The sequence below is a fragment of the Tachypleus tridentatus genome, chromosome 7 (genome assembly GCF_004210375.1).
Source record: "Tachypleus tridentatus isolate NWPU-2018 chromosome 7, ASM421037v1, whole genome shotgun sequence".
NCBI classification, from domain to species: domain Eukaryota; kingdom Metazoa; phylum Arthropoda; class Merostomata; order Xiphosura; family Limulidae; genus Tachypleus; species Tachypleus tridentatus.
This window is the reverse complement of record NC_134831.1, coordinates 86,892,730-86,907,754: the sequence shown is the minus strand read 5'-3', so window position 1 is coordinate 86,907,754 and position 15,025 is coordinate 86,892,730. Positions and strand designations below refer to the sequence as shown.

General features: G+C 30.7%; 1 long non-coding RNA gene across 32 annotated transcripts in view; it reads left to right on the top strand.

The window, feature by feature from the left end:
* Positions 1 to 15,025, top strand: part of LOC143256098 (uncharacterized) — a 46,367-nt gene extending 31,342 nt beyond the window's left edge. For 20 of the 32 annotated variants that reach the window (XR_013031028.1, XR_013031031.1, XR_013031014.1 and 17 more), the window contains 4 exons: positions 2,885 to 2,984; positions 5,117 to 5,246; positions 10,541 to 10,633; positions 14,924 to 15,025. This is a non-coding gene — a long non-coding RNA (uncharacterized LOC143256098). Of the gene's footprint in view, positions 1 to 2,884; positions 2,985 to 3,951; positions 4,039 to 5,098; positions 5,247 to 10,540; positions 10,634 to 13,007; positions 13,130 to 13,314; positions 14,902 to 14,923 lie in introns of those variants that run through there. The other 12 variants (XR_013031004.1, XR_013031003.1, XR_013031006.1 and 9 more) reach the window with 12 other exon arrangements.

Here is a 15,025-nt window from a genome sequence, read left to right as displayed (position 1 = left end):
CTCAAGTCCATAACTTCTCATGTTTTTGAGTTATAACAAACTAGTATAATTTGTTAGAGGTTTAGGTTTGCTGTTTTAATGGAGTCATTCCTTCTGATTTTACACATTTCACTATTTAACTTCATTAAAATGTATTTATTTTCACTAATACGTTTTAACAATTGTGATAAAAATACTGACAGAAACAGGTTACAACTTCATGTTGCATAACAAAAGTGATTTGTGTAAAATGTTTTATAAATTCCAAAAAAATATTTATCAAACAAATTCAAGTATTTGGAAAGACTTGAGACCTACTAGAGCGACAGCTCTGATGATAAAATGATGCTTTTGAGAAAGTCTTTAAAAGATTCAATGAATGAACATGAATTTGGAAAATGTTTTTCACTGATAAGATCAACAGTAGAGTTGTTTTATGGAGGATTAGACACTTGTTCTGCAAATATTAAGGCTAATTTGTGACACCTTTGCTATTTTTCTTATAAGAGCAAAGAAAATTAGCTTATTAAAATATGTTCTATGATTTAAAAAATTTAAGAATTGGTTTTATGGTGAATCATACCATCTCAGTACATGCATCGTAAGTATGGTCTTTCACTGTCTTTTCATCCTTACTTTTGGACATGGAATTGGTCTTTGTTGGTACTAAGTTTTGTAGTCAGTGAACAAATTTTCAATATCTTGAACATATGTGAACAACTATTTCTGTCCTTATCATGAACTTAGAAACAGTTAAGGAATGTCATGAAGAAAAAAGTATTTAAATGTGATTGTTTGGAAAGTTTTGAAACATTCTGTTGTGTATTGGGGGAAAGGGAGTTTCTTCTGGAAGTGGAATTTTGTGTTTAAGAATCAAGAGGATTTCTTAAATTTCATTCAGTATGGATAAACCTACACTACATCATACGTATGAAAAAATTGCATTATAAAGGTACTTGTCTCAGTTTATGATGACAGTATTGTTTGTTTATTTAATATAACCTTCCAGTGTATACAAATAATTTGTGGTTTATGCAGAAATGACTTGAAGTTTCCCTCTTCATGTTATTGTAGCATGTATTGTTGTACCAATTGCATGCTAAACAATTGAGAGAACTGTTTAGAACTAGAAAATTTAATTGGTTACCTTCAGGCAGTATTTACATTGATTAGTTTTGTGCAGTTTAATCAAAACTATGACTTAATCAATTGTCACAATAATAATAAACTAATTGCAAATAGAGATAACAATTTTCTCTATTTTTGGTAATTTTATTTATCCAAGTAATAGAAATGTTACTTTGTTTGCTTCTGAGCACAAAACTGCATACCTGACAAATTAAATCATGAACATCAGCAGAGATGCCAACCATTATGATTTAAACGTAATCATTACGATTTTGGTGTATACATTACAACTACATGCTCATACAGACAAATATTACAACTTGTTGCAACTCCCAAATTATTATATATTATTTTGGCCAATACAATAAAGTGATAAATTGTTCCCCAGGACTTGAAAGGGGTGAAAAGAAAATTTCTAGTAAAATACAAATAAATTTTGATAATAAATAAAAGACATCGTCCAAATGGCTACTTGCAATTATCATGTTTGTGCTTGAAATAATAAAAAAATATTTGTATCTCCGACATCTACCAATAGTTTAAGTGCAGTGCTTCTCCTACTGGGTACGTGGGGGAATCCATAGTTACGTCATCAGTGCTTGTCAGCCAATCAGCGCTCGTGTCGATGGGTATTTATCATTTTCTAAGCAGCATGGAAACACCAATGCGATCGTTCACAAGTTGGACTAAAAGAGGCCTTGTTCACCAGATTGTCTTGTTTCTGGCAAATCTAAAGGACTGAAACTGTGGAAGGGTTCTGTCTACAATCACTGCGCTCAGTCATTTGAAATAGTTGGCATCTCTGTGTCAGATAGTATAAAACTTTTAATTATAAATATGCTATGTCTAGTTTATTAACATGCATAGATAATAATGTTCATTCATCTTTTTAATGCCATTTAAGTTTTTTTTAATATATACATTACACATTTTTAATGTGGCTCCCTTTTGAAAATCACAGTATATGTAATTTGATTTGAAATCAGAAACTGGCTGTAAAATTAAAATCACTTGAAACCAGGACTGGAAAGGCCAACTTCAGGTGCCTAATGCTGCTGTTTGAACTACACATTAGTTATCCTGTCTATAATTTTGCTACACATCTTTTAAAACATTTTTGTTACTTTCCTTTTTGAAAATGGCCATAACATCAAATAATTTGGAACCAGGACCAGAAAGGCCAACTTCAGGTGACTTATGGTGGTTTTTGTACTTACATCTTTGTCCTCCTGGTGAGTTATGATAATTACAGTTACACTACAGAAAGTCCTTTACAACTTGAATTACTGTAGTGTTTCTCTTAATGTTGTAGACTTGATGTAAACTTTGATTTTATGCTATTTATGTGTTGTTTTTTTAAACATTTTTTTTTACCTTAATTTCCTTTCATGAATTTTACTAAATTTACTTTTAACTTTTTACTGGATGTTTGACATAGACAGCCTAACTGCTTTGTGCTATAACACACTAAATCGACCAACCAACCAACCAATCTCTCAGAAACACTGACAAAACTCCCTTGCTACTTCTGATAGATTGTCCATATCAACAAAGTTATTACCACTGTGGATATTTTCTTGTGTAATATTTTTTTTGGTACGGTACCTTTAAAAGTATACAAATGTCTAGATTTTCTCTTAGAAGCACCTCACATCATGGAATCGTGCTTAGATGTTAGCTTTAAAACTGGTACTTGCACTATGAGTATCAACAGCATTTTTCTACCAAGTGATTATCTTGTGCTGCTACTAATCTTATTTGTCTTCTCTTTTTTCAGTTGCTTGTTTCTTGTGTATCTGTTGTCATGAAACTTCCTGGTTTCTGATTTGTGAGGACCATGCTTCATGTCCAAATTAAAATATTCAGGAATTACAAGGGTAATAAACATTTTGTTAGACTACATGAATAAGTAAAAGTATTTTCTTTGTTTAACACATAGAGTTTAACATTTTTGATTGACTCATCAATAAAAGGTTAATGATACAGTCCATTGAAAGGAAGTAGTAATAAGAAAATTGCATTTTGATAATAAGGAGGAATTACAGACAAACTGGGTAAAATTATTAACAAAAATGGATAAAAACAATTGTGGATCACACTGCCATGAAAATGGAATGTAAATAGGGCATTTAAATAGAAAATCTTTTAGCTTTCATACTTTTTAAGGGTTTACTGTGGTTCTCAGAGTTTTTGATAAGACACTGAAAATATAGGGGCTAAGGATTCAAAATATGGAAAAGATTATTTGTAATATCTTTTGATATTTTATGGAAACATGTTATTGTAAAATTAAGAACAGGGAATCCTAGGTGTGATTGATCTGTTCATTTACTGATTCAGCCCCTGAGGTGTCTTTCAAGATGAAATTTTCAGTTAGAGTTATTCTGGTAGAAATTATTTTTACAATACTTTCTTTCTGAACTGTAGTTGATTATTAGAAAGCACCAAAGTATTTAGAGTTGTATCACTTCTTACATTTCTTATACAACCACAAAAAGCAAATATTTGGCTGTGAATATAGACAGTTTTTCTAAAAGTTCTTTTAACACATTTTAAGGGTGTTGAGTGTTGATATAATTACTAGAACCTTCTTTATCATAAAAACTTTTGTTCTTGAGAATGATTGCATGAGAGATTGAAATGTTGTACTTGTTTTTAAAATATTCCTTCTTACTATAAAAGGTGTAACTTCCAATAATCTTACAGCAGTGTTAGTATTATGAGTACTTATCACATTTTCAAACAGTTATCCCTTTTTATGTACTTATTAACAGCATAATGACTTTATAACACCCTATGTCAAAAGTTTCAATGAGTTATTCATGTTTTTGCACTTGTTAACAGAGTTCTTAGAATTCTTGCACTATTACCAGCAGCACAGTGTGTGGACTTTTAATGCCAGAAAATTGGTTCTGTGTTCTGATACACATGGTGGGTAAAGCAAAGATAGCCTATTGTGTATATTTGTGCTTAATTACAAACACATAAATACTTAGAACTCAACAAAACATTTAGTTTCTGAACAGAATTTAAAAAAAAAATTATACAACAGACATAATTGAAACACAAATTAAATTTTTATTTTCTTATTCATAATTGTATGCAGTGGACAGACATCTATATTCACAAATAATATTATCCTACTAGTAAAATGTGTAAAAATTTGAAATATATAGAGTTGGCATTTCAAGTCATAGTCTTAAACTGATGACATTTGAATTCATGTTTGGAAAATTCCTTGTAAACAAATTTTTCAATATTTGTGTGTAGTAAGAGATATGATATCAGCTTGGTTAATAAGTATGACTTGTATAGAGATTTCAAAAGCTAACTGTGACAGAAAATTGGCTCAGCTCAATGCAAACCTAACTGACAGCTGTCTGTTGTTTTCAAGTAATGTTATTATAAGGTTGATAGTGTTGTTACATTTATTAAACAACAACAAAATAAAAATAAAACTTCTTTAAAGCCTCTATTTGTATGTAATTTTCCTTTAAGTATTGTATAAGAAAGATTTAATACCAAACTTAAAATACTGAGTAACAATATGTGCTTGTGAACAAATTCTATGTTGTCTTTTTGTGTAAGTATTAAAATTGATGTGTGGGTTAAAGATAAAAAAGTAGTTATATTTTAGTGTCTTTATTTTTCTTTCAAGTGAATAAAAAGTATTACATTTATTCAGAAAGTGAGATAGAAAAATAACACTTTCATTTAATATATATTAATTAGAGCATAACCTACTATTTTGTAACTTTGATCTTCATCTACATATTCAGAGTAAATCAATGGATCATTGTGATATAATTTTTGAGCAACAAAATCTTTCAAAATGCAGAATAACTTTTTATAAACAAGTACTTGTGTTGAGCTGTACCTCGTGTTTAAATGTTCTAATGCTGTGTTTTTATCACCCAGATAAATCATGATTCTAGCCTATCTAAAAGTTTACATTGGATAATACACTCCTTTCTTACATGTGGTAAAACAGAATTTTGTATTATATCAGTGGTGTTGTCCCATGACTATCTGCACAAACAGAAACAAGCTTCAACAAGCTGGGCATTGTCTATGTGAATTGAACCATCTGCCAAGATTCTGTGATTTTGAATGTGTGAGGACACTCTTGTAAGTGGAAAGTAAGTTAATTTCTATAGTATTTAGTATCTGCTTAGTTTCATGTAACTTTAAAAAGTTTAAACATTTCAAGTAACTTGTCATTCAGTTTGTTGAAAAAATGTTTGGTACCATTCAGCAATTTAACCAGCATTTATTTATTAGCATGTTAAGGTGATTAAAAAGCAACACTAACCAAAATGATTAGTGATATTTATATATACATATAAATAGACCAAAATTTCCATGTTAGTCACATATGACACTCAGTTATTTATTGAGTCTTGGAATTTAAGATGTCTTTATTAATAATTAAGTAATTTGCTTAAGTTTAAATTATCTAAGTTTTGAATAAGGCTTAATAGGAACTGAGAATGTCTTTCTATATGTATATTTTAATTCATAATACATTTTCATATTCCTATCATTTTATGATAAGTGAATATTGTTTTTGACTTTTTTCATCTTCAGTTTAACATGTGTGAAGAATAGATGTAAATGACTTAATACAGAGAAAAGTGATGGAATGTGGAAATAAACATAATACATTGAATAGTTATATAGTTGATTCTCTGTAAGTACTGACCTTTACTAGTGCAAACAATAACTAATTTCATAAACTAATCACACTGATATAAAAATAAGTGATTATTGGCTGGTACCTTGCCATTGTTTTTTAAATTTTAACATTGTGCCCTCTTGTCATAATGGGGTATAAACATTGTTTAATGAAATTTAGTCAACTTATTGTAAATTTGGTAGTGAGGAAAGCTGAAGAATACAAGTAAATGAAAGGCTGTTACTGATGGAATTTTGGCAAGCAATAGTTTTAACTTTGTTGTATACATTGATCAAAGTGAAAGAAACTTAAAATTTAAAATGAATAAACATAAGTAAAGTGTTGAGAAAAAAAGGTAAAATTCCTACATTACGTGAACATGCATATGAAAAGAACTGTTATTTTGGATCAATTGAATGAAATAACAGCTGGAAATACCGGATAATTTACGAAAGAAATGAAAGTGAAAGTAATTATAAATAAAGATAAAGGTTTGGCAAGTCAACCGGTATGTGAATGGCATGTTTTTCTGAAAGTTCAGTGTATTAACTAAGTACTCGCATGATCAGTGGCTTTTTACATATTTGTGGTTTCCATGTAGAGTACCTGGTTTGAGACTATTTAAACTTTCCAAAAAACATTGATCACTTGAGTACCTCAATTAAACTGTACCCTTGTTATTTATGGAGTACCTGAGGGTCAGTGCTTGGGCTTTTGTTCTTTCATATTTACATTAATCATATTGCTTGAGGCATGTCATGAGAGTTAACTGAGTAATATTCAAAATGTCATTAAATCACTTTTATTATCATGGAAAGTAAACTTGGCAACAAAACTTAGCTTGTAAAATAAATTTGGAAATTATAGTTTAAATTTCCTAGTTTTATAAGACAACATTTAAAAATGTCTTCAATTTTCCATTGTTTCAGAATTGTGATATTTGCATTTTAAGTATTTCCTCTTCTCTTATTCATTGACCACTTCTTGAAGAACTACAAAATTTGACATAAGTCGCTCATTATAATATTGTTATTAGTCAGACAAAGTATAATTTTTTATAGCCTTCAATGTTATTTGGTTACAGAACTATAAACTAGAAAATCAAGCCACTTTAGCCACACCCATAATTAAGTTTCTCTTTCACAAGTTTTCAATATTTAGTTCTCTTTGATTTTTAAAATTATATAACTTTTAACCAACTGAAATCCAAATATTATATTACATAATTTTCTGAACAGGAGTTTGTTTATTTTGCTTCCAGTGCAAATTTTATTCCCACAGGAAACACATTGGCAAGTTTAGCTACATTTTTATTGGTTCTTACTGAATGGTAAGAAAGCCAGAAAATTTTGATAGTCCTAGGACAATATGTGCTTTTAGCATGTTATTTTGTATTCTTTGTTGCATTTTTGATAAACTAAAAATCATTTAGTGCAGAAATACCATTATAATAATAGTTTTAATTAAGAGTTGATAAAAAAAAGATCCAGGTAAGAACTATATTTTTAGTTTTTCATGTGTATTATTTATTATTATAAAGGTAAATAAAATATAAGTTTTAGATTATGTTAATTAAAAAAAACAAAAACGTTTTCCTGTGATATGATCATTAGTAATTAATGCATCACATAATTTCTTCAGGTAACGTAATTTACATGTTTACAAAGTGGTTCACAACTTGTGTGGTGGTATCATTAGTTAGACACAGTTCAAAAGCTATTTAAGATGGTCAAATGTGTCGTGAAGTCATTCTTGAAAATAAAAAGGGCAATATGTTTTCTTTTCACAGTATATGAGGTGTAGAGTTAAAATGGGGAAAATAACATAACATGTAAAGTTTTACTGAAAAAACACACAATGAAATTCCAGTGCAATTACCCACCCTTTTTCACAGTTATAGCTATTTTTCATATGGTTTCCTTCTCGTGCACAGATTGTCACTCACTACTAGCTTTGAATTACTATTTAATTACACATGTATGCCACATGTGCAAATTACCATTCAACAATCTTCCACCAGTATGAATGTAACACATCCTTTTTCTGATATTTATATTACCACATCAACCTGCCACAATCAAGGCAGGTTATCTTAATTGCAGGGTACAACCATACATTAGAAACCCTCTCAGATATTTCCAGTGTCAGTGTTTTGGTCGCTCAAAGACGTCATGTTGTGGTTCATTGAACTGTGCTTGTTCTTGCCCAGAATAGTCAGAAGAAAAAGGGATGCAGCATTTGAAAACGATTCATAACATTACTTATCCTGAGGCTTGAAAATTGCTGTCCAGCACTTCATCGCTGCTGCATGTCATCCCACAACTACAGTGGGAGTGCAGACAGATATCTCTGTGTCTCCAAAAGAATAATTCTCAAACCAAATGAAAAGGATTTTGACCTGCATTGTTAAAAAAGTTGATGAATTAACTTAACATCCATCTCTGTCCCTAACATACATTCCAACAAATCCCAAGATCCACTTCCTCTGGTTCTGGGTACAGGCATTTCTTTGGGTGCATCATCTTCTCCCACCACAAAAGGATCATTTGTTCTTGTCCCCAGTACTGGATTCCTCTTTAAACAGCATAGACCTACCCAATCGACTCAGGGCAGGATCCATGGATGTTGACAGACCTCCCTCTTATAAAGACAGTAAAGAACAAAAGACATGGACGAAAACAGAAGGGTTCTCCACCCTACTTACCTGCACATAAGTAATAATGTCCAACTTGATATAATGGAACTGTCAAGGTTTACGTTGTAATCTGGATGACATCAAAACACAGATTGCTTCCTACCATTCTGCATGTTTTTCCTTACAGGAAATATATCAGTAACCTGCCAATACAGTTACCTTTCAGTATTTTTTTTTTTTAACAGAAATGACAGGCTGTGTGATGGATGAGTGCATGTATGGGTGGCATTGTTGGTTGATTAGCATGTGCCCACCCTGTCTTTGCCACTGGATGCACTCTTGGAGTCTATTCCTATCTTGCAAGGTGTTGCTGTACACTAATGCTAGTGATAATTTATTGTTTATGCATGACACCTTGTTAAGAGGATAAAATTGGTCTCACCTGAAATCTGGTGTGTCTTTTTAAAATCCTAAACTTGTATATTCTTATCCTTTGGTTTTCAGATATATCACAAGAAATCACAACACATTCATCTTTCCTGAATATTTTATATATTTAAATAAAACCTATTTTCTGTCTTCTTTTTTTCAATGCTCTTAACATGCTTTTCATAAGTTGCCAGGTAAATCAATCACGTATTTCAGTTGAAAACAGAGAATCTACCTAATTCTATCTAGTTTCTTTGGTTTTGTACATTTCTTGTCAACAAGCTTTTTTATTTTGTAAAATTTCAGTCATCAACATTATTTTAACTGAACTTTTCATGTTCTTAATTATAGGAATATGTTTTAAAGTCATTTTAAATACTGTATTGTGAGAGAGAAAAATGTAATGTAGATTGTATGGTCAGTAGTATGTACTTAATGGGCATTCTCTACTCAATCATACGAAATTAAATGTAGTCATGTTGTTTCGTATTCAGTCAGTAAATCAAACCACCCCACCCACTTCCCCACAAAAATTATATTTACCAAAGAGTTTTGCCTACTTCAAAGGCATCTTCACATTACAAAAGGAGAAAAGTTATTTATGAAAAGTTGTTTTACACCTAATGAAGGAAATACAAAATCACATGTTCATTGCAAATTAAATCACTTTTTATTCCCTTATTTTAAAAAAGACCAGAAAATAGAGAGAATGGCATTTCTTATTTTAAATATTTCTGGGAGAGCATGCCTCTGGATCTTCCTTAAGATATTGTGCATAAAATATGGTGTAGAGTCACAAGCCAGCACTACATAGTACACTGACAGGATTATCTCCCTGATTCATTAGTATTACCCACTTTTAAACATACTGAAAACCATGCCTGTTGCTCTTTTCTAAAGAGATCTTAATATTACCTTTCCATCCCTGGAGTAATTTTAGTAGCTGTAGTGAGAACAATTTACAACAAATCAGTGTCATTACTCAGACAAAGCTCACACAATATTTCAAGTGAAGACTATCGAGGACCAACTAGTGACTTGAATAGAAAGATAACTTCCTCGTTTTTACTTGATAATCAGTTTAAGTTGCATCACTCTGAACAGTCCTTTATACATCACCATTCCTTCTTGTGTAAGAAGACCAAAGCTGTATACTGCTTCCTAAGTATTTGGTGGATCAGAGCAAGATGTATTGATTATCTTTCTCATGAAGTTGTTTGATCCTAGAGACACTTGTCACCTTGTAATTCAGAAGTTACTTTTTGTTTCATGAATGTTTAACAGAATTTGAATTAATAACTTTTTCTTTAATTATGTTTTTTATGTAAATCACTAAGATTTTCTATACTTAATCTTTTCCCATAGAAAGGGATTTTAAGATTATAAAATCTATTTATTTTATTATAATGTCTTCAATAAAAAAATATGATTTGATATAAAATTGCAGAAAGACTTGCCAACATTATGGTTAAGAATGTAACTGAAATGTGTCTGAGGTAACTAACCACCTTAATACAAAAATATCCAATACCAAATAATTAGTAGTAATCTGTATTTTAACAAAAAGATTAATTATGGGCCATTGAAAAACAAACTTTATATTATGTATTATAAACATTCTCCCTGATTTTATTCCTTACTCATGTTTAAAATTAACTGTAGCAAGTACATTTATGAAAAGTAATTTTTTACAGCATCCAATCAAGAGCAGTTTTCCTGATGAAGTCACTGGTGGTGTTTTATCAAAAGTGAAAAGAAAATTAGGCTTACTAGAAGTTTCCAAAATGGTAAGTGTATCTAAAGAATTTTAAAAAAATGTACTTCAAACTAAAACATTTAGGCTACTGATTGTGATCCACATGCATATTCCATTGTCAGTTAGATTATACTCTATTAAACCTGCATGTGTGCTTGGTCATTCTGACCAGTTTTGTTATCTCCATGTTAACATGAAACTACATAAACTACTGAAATATTCTAAATATACAAAGTGTATCATCATGAGTTTTGGCAAATGTTTATCTAAATGTTACATTCCTTTTGCAAACTGAAATTATATTTCAAGTAAATTGCTTTCATAAATCATTTATCCATTAATTTATGAATTCTCTGTCAAGTAATTCTGTGTAAAGTGTGACTTGTTATGCTAAGAATAAAATTACTTGTGTTCACCTAATGGTTTTTATGTTTAATTTACATTACTCATTATGCCTTCAAAATGAATATCATTTTTTTTATTTTTCATAGAACTTTAAACTTGCTCTCTCATCTTCACCACCATAACACCAACTGTAATGAAAGTAGTGAAACAAAGGTTGGACATACAAAATAATTGCAGATTGTGAAAATGCAATAACAATTTTTATTTTAGCACAGTCTCAGTTTTCTAAACATTTCCTGATTGGCTGCTTTTGATTTTATTACTTTACAATGCCTTTCTGACCCAATATAATGATGTAATTGTCAAATATACACAGTAGTAAAACTTAACCAACTGACTGAAATACAAAGTGTACAACGACACTGAACATCTTCAACATCCAGATCCCTTCTTCCACCTCTTGTGGAGCAGATTGATTTTTTGTTCAAAACTGAACTATTTGTCTCTTATTTAAGTTTCTGCCAGGACCTTGGCCTTGAAGATGCTGTACCCTGTTCACCATCTGAGACTTCAGCCTTGAACAGGGTCTTTCCATATGTCTTCAGTTCAGAGTCTGTACAATGGGTTCCACTGGTTATACTTTTTGGGAATATACAGTCTGCCATTCTTCCCTTTTGTCTTCATATTTAGGTGAAGCTGACTGAGTTCAGTATGTCACAGATTGATGTTGCTTTTTCTATCAATCAGCCCACCACACTATGTTTTATTACCACCTCTGCCTGTTGCCTTTCTCTGAGTCATCTGAGGAAGGTTGATACTTCCATTTGGTTGTACTGATTTCATTGCCAAACATCTTTTGAACCATTATTTCATTCCCAGTTATACAGATGGTTTAAAATCAGTTAAGTCTATTGGATCTGCCATGGTTTGTTGCAGCTAGGTGGTTTTGTACAATATCCTTTATACAGTTTCTATGTTCACTGTCAAGTTATATGGCATTTCTTTTGTTCTGAATGATATCAAAGCTACACAATACACTCACTGTTCTATTTATACCAACTCTCTTCACTCTCTACTGGTCAGAGAATCGCTTTGTGTTAATTCTCACCTTATTTTCACAATATTCAACACTGGCTGGCCTATTTTTCTTCTATCTTCTATTCACATCCAGGTTTTCTCGATAACTGGTCATGTTGGTATTCACAGGAACAAGTTTGCTGACATTAAGGTGGTCTGTTCTGGTGCTGTCACTGCTTTGCTTGTTCTATATATGGACTGCAGTACTGTATTCAAGGTTCAGCTTCTATTTCCCATATATTGGGATTGTTTCCTGTACACTAATATCACCTATATTTCTATTCATTTTTTTATTTCCCATATATTAGTTTTGTTACCTGTATATTAATATCACCTATATTTTTATTCATTTTTCTATTTCCCATATATTAGGATTGTTTCCTATATACTAATATCACCTATATTTCTATTCATTTTTTTATTTCCCGTATATTAGTTTTTGTTACCTGTATATTAATATCACCTATATTTTTATTAATTTTTCTATTTTCTATATATTAGTATTGTTTCCTATATATTTCTTTACATTATCATTTTCTGTAATTCCCATTCCTATATTATTCCTATTAATAGAATTTTTCTATTTTGTGAAACCTGTTTTAACATTTTTTTAACTGTTGTCACTGCCATTTTTCATGTAATGCACACATTTTTTTATGTACATCTAAACATGACGGGAATGTCTTCTGTTATTATTGACATAAATGACATCAACATCTGTACTTGTAATGTGCCCTACTAATCATTGCTTTTTATTATTCTAAAAAAGAATAGTCAATCGAGTTAAGATATTTTATGTCACCTTTATTGGGTTATATATTGTAGTGATAAAGATTTAAGCACTCATTCAGTTTTACATGTACATAAACAGTCAAAGGATTGTTAGGCTAATTTGGCCTGCTTGAAATGAATAGTGTATTTTGTTCAGTTTAAATTCTTGCTCTTACTCAATATGTTAGTTATTGATATTTCTTTTCCAAAAGTTTAGTGATGCATTTGAAAGCCACGCTGTGTAACATTGAATAGATTCAAAATAGTTATTGGTATCTGAATGGACCCATTCACCTAAAAGTTCCATCAGTCTGCAGAAATACAGAGATAAAAGGTACAGTTTTGTAAATCACCTTTTGAGTATATGTATAAAGATTGGCTCTGCTTACTGTTAATAGGAAGATTTTGAATTTTTCATGAAACATTAAGAACAAGTTATGAAGTACTTTATAAAAATGATAAACGTAGCATGAGATAGACTTACAATTGAAATAACTTTATTTTAACTAAACATTTTAGTAAACTGAAAACATTGAAGATCTACATGTTGCATTCTTTGGAAACAAGCAGCTTTATGGCTGTCAGGTATTTACAGTGTTAAAGAGTATAATGTGTGTGGTAGAAGGAACACTCTAAATGTCCCTCTGGTGTTGATATATGTAATAAACAGTTTGTGTCATGCTTCTTTGTTTTAATAGTAATGGTCTACAATTTATATCATTGTTTTGTAACAAAACTACCAATTGATATTGTTAAGTCAACTATGGTATTTATGTTGTGAATGTTTAATATACATATTGGTTTGTTTTTTATTCTTGTTAACTTTGGTGATACAACAAAACAATTTAATTCAGAAATTATTTAGATTTAGAATTGATATTTTGTCTTTATTGAGCTTAGAGTAAGTTATTGCACAGTACATTTTTAAGCTTAATTATAAAAAAATTATACCCTAGGCTCACTTATTGCTCCACGATAAGTTAAATAGCATTTTATTTATATTTTTTTCAGTTGTTTATTAACATTGAGGTATAGACAAAAGTAAGATAAAAGTTACCAAGGGTTTCAGTGGAGTAGTGTTTCAACTAAGCCTTTGTTACAATAATGTTTTACACCCAATGCTTATATTTAGGCCATTAAATACACCTTCCGTTACTAATGTTAAGATCAGATGATAGCTAGTTGTGTCTAAGTGTGAATGTAAAGTACGTAATTCCCTCTAGTCTTACACTGTTAAATTAGGGATAGCTAGCTGACTTCCCTCCAGTCTTACACTGTTAAATTAGGGATAGCTAACTGACTTCCATCTAGTCTTACACTGTTAAATTAGGGATAGCTAGTTGACTTCCGTCTAGTTTTACACTTCTAAATTAGGGATGGCTAGTGCAGATAGCCCTCGTGTACCATTGCATGAAATTCAAAAACAAACAAATAAACATAATTAAAGATGTATTAACTGTGGAAATTAAATTAGGGATAGCTTGCTGACTTCCGTCCAGTTTTACACTTCTAAATTAAGGATGGCTAATGCAGATAGCCCTCGTGTAGCATTGCATGAAATTCAAAAACAAACAAATAAACATAATTAAAGATGTATTAACTGTGGAAATTAAATTAGGGATAGCTAGCTGACTTCTGTCTAGTTTTACACTGTTAAATTACGGATGGCTAATGCAGATAGCCCTCGTGCATGAAATTCAAAAACAAACAAATAAACATAATTAAAGATGTATTAACTGTGGAAATTAAATTAGGGATAGCTAGCTGACTTCTGTCTAGTTTTACACTGTTAAATTACGGATGGCTAATGCAGATAGCCCTCGTGCATGAAATTCAAAAACAAACAAATAAACATAATTAAAGATGTATTAACTGTGGAAACTCTACTAAGTAAAATAGTTACATATATTTTTTGATATCACATCTTCCAATTATTTTAGTTTAGTCACAGAGTCCATCAGTCTCCTTTCACTAAAACTGATTTCTTATTATTACTTTCTGACTTATGGTGTACAATTCCTTCTTGTAATTTTTGTTAGTTAATTTACATATAACAGTTTACTTTATTTTGGTGCACTGGAATTTTTCTTGTAGAATTTTTGTAGTTATATTTTCTTATAACTTCTAGATCTTTTCATGACATGGGACTGGGCAACCTACTTTCATGACTATGGACAAGAAAATAGTTAGAACTTAAGGGTAAACCTACAAGTTGCTGTAGTTCTGCTTG